Genomic DNA, 2,673 nt, shown 5'->3' with positions numbered 1-2,673 from the left:
TGGTTGTACCAGTTTACAACCAGCATTGGAGGAGGGTTCCCCTTTCTCCAAAACCTCTCCAGCATGTGTTGTTTCTTGAGTTTTTGATCTTAGCCATTCTGATGGGTGTAAGATGAAATCTCAGGGTCGTTTTGATTTGCATCTCTCTGATGGCTAGGGATGTTGAACAAGATCCTTATGTGTTTCTCTGCCATTTTATATTTTTCTACAGAGAATTCTCTGTTTAGCTCCATACCCCATATTTTAATTGGGTCGCTTGAATTATTGCCTTTTAGCTTCTTTAATTCTTTATATATACTGGATATTAGCCCTCTGTCAGATGTTGGGTTGGTGAAGATCCTTTCCCAATGCAATTCCCATCAAAATACCAACACAATTCTTTACAGAACTTGAAAGAAAAATTCTCAACTTCATATGGAGAAACAAAAAAACCCAGAATTTCCAGAACAATCCTGTACAACAACAGACACTCTGGAGGTATCTCCATGCCTGATCTCAAGTTGTACTACAGAGCAATAGTAATAAAAACTGCTTGATACTGGCATAGAAACAGAAACATGGATCAATGGAAGCAAATAGAAGACCCAGAAATAAACCCACACACCTATGAATACTTGATTTTTGACAAAGAAGCCATTCAATGGAAAAAAGACAGCAACTTCAACAAATGGTGCTGGTCCACCTGGATGTCTACATGCAGAAAAATGAAAATAGATCCATATTTATCACCTTACACAAAACTAAAGTCCAAGAGGATCAAAGACATCAATATAAAACCAGATACTTTAAATCGGTTAGAAGAAAAAGTGGGGAAGAGCCTAGAACTCATTGGCACAGGAGACAACTTTGTGGACAGAACACCATCAGCACAGGCTGTAAGAGCGACAATCAATAAATGGACCTCATGCAACTGAAAAGCTTCTGTAAAGCAGAGGACACTGTCATCAGAACAAAATGAGAGTCATGAGGAAACTTAAAGCAAGATCTTATACTACACTGGAAATCAATAGACTCACTCAAAGAAATATTGTCATGAGTTATGTAATATCTCTAGTAGAGAGCAAAAGAAGATTTAAGTACAGACAAAGTAAGAAATATCTTTATTGAAACTCTCTTCTGTTATATGAACCATGTATCATAGAAAAAGGAGAATTAGAAGACCAATAAGGAGATACTATCTTTATAATATTGTTATCATGATATAGAGTCTTCTGATTATCAATATGTATATTTTTCCTTCTTCCTGAGATATATATATATATATATGTATGTAATACATGTATATATGTAATACACACATATATATATACATATATAATATATATATGTATATGTATTAACACTTTTCCCTTACAACTGTCTGACTATGTGATTGAGATCCAAATAACAGAATCTGAACAGAAACTTTTTTTTGGCAATTCTGCAACTTTATTTGACATTCAGGGGGTTATTTCCCATCCACATTGACCGGCGTAGATTTTTTGAATATGGTTACTGACACATAAGTTACCAATGTGTAGAGTGAAACCTTGTTTGGTAAATCCTCATCTTCATTATGTTTTCTGGACAAACATACTCGGATGAGATATATAACATTTCTTATTCCTTTGGCCCAGACAGCTTTATTAAGCCTGGTATCTATGAGCACATCTGGAGTCCCCATCTCCTTCATAGCAAACTCTGAATTTCTTGGAGTGTCCAGGGAACATGCTTCTAGAAGCCCACTCCATGTATGCACTTGTGGATGTTGATAGTGTACTCCTGGGTCACCCCTTCCTTGATAGCAAAGTGGCCCTTCTTCTTCTCACCACCCTTCTTTGTGGGAGCCATGCCCAAGCTGGAAAGCCTGAACAAAAACTTTAACCACCCAGTGCATACCTGGCTTCTTTCCCACGTCTAACTTCTAGTGCATTGACACCTGAGAGGGCCTTGGATGTTGTTTGTTGGCAACGACAATCAAACTAAGGTCAGGTTGCATGCAGAAAGGAAGCAGAGCTAGTGTCATTTATCATAAGTAACCAGAACGGGGGAAAATGAGCAAGAAACACACTTTTTTTCTGCTAAGTGATTGTATTTTTGTCAATTTTTAAGCTATAATATATTGTCACCTATTTGCAATCTTAAATATTATGAAAAAAGCTAATTCCTGGAGGAATATGTTGAATGGTATTTATAATTGATTGAACTTCCATAGTTTGGTGATTGGTCTTCTATGCTTATTTGAGTGTAGATATCATTCATTCAGGGGCATTTGTGTTGAAAGTATACATGAGAGAACGTAAACAGAAAGCTGTCAGAGAAGCATGCAAAAACAAATTTCTCTGAAGTGTATCCTAATAAAGAATAATAGGAATGAGGAGTCAGTAAAGGAGAATGGGATGATTATGTACATTGTGTGAAGTTTACTGAAGAGCTTGTCAAGTTAGCTAATTCTGTCAGGTCAACTAGGGTTTGTACTACACTGGATGATAATTAATTCTAATATGCCTATATTATTTATCTTCAAAACTGGGACACTTTAAAGATGAAATCAACTAATTCTTGAGGAGCTCATTCATCAATGGGATCAATTTTGGCTAAACTAAAATAAAGGATAAAAGATGTACATACACACAATTAATATAGAACTGATAGAGATCAAAGTCTTTCTCCACAAATCTCCATTTCATGATA

At 35.9% G+C, this 2,673-nt stretch overlaps 1 pseudogene; it reads right to left on the bottom strand.

The window, feature by feature from the left end:
* Positions 1-1,447: 1,447 nt before the first annotated feature.
* Positions 1,448-1,830, bottom strand: LOC129669599 (60S ribosomal protein L31-like; annotated as a pseudogene).
* Positions 1,831-2,673: the final 843 nt, after the last annotated feature.

The sequence above is a fragment of the Psammomys obesus genome, unplaced genomic scaffold (assembly GCF_907164565.1).
Source record: "Psammomys obesus unplaced genomic scaffold, mPsaObe1.curated_primary_1811, whole genome shotgun sequence".
Taxonomy (NCBI): Eukaryota; Metazoa; Chordata; class Mammalia; order Rodentia; family Muridae; genus Psammomys; species Psammomys obesus.
The sequence above is the reverse complement of the archived record's forward strand: the minus strand, read 5'-3'. Positions and strand labels throughout refer to the sequence as shown.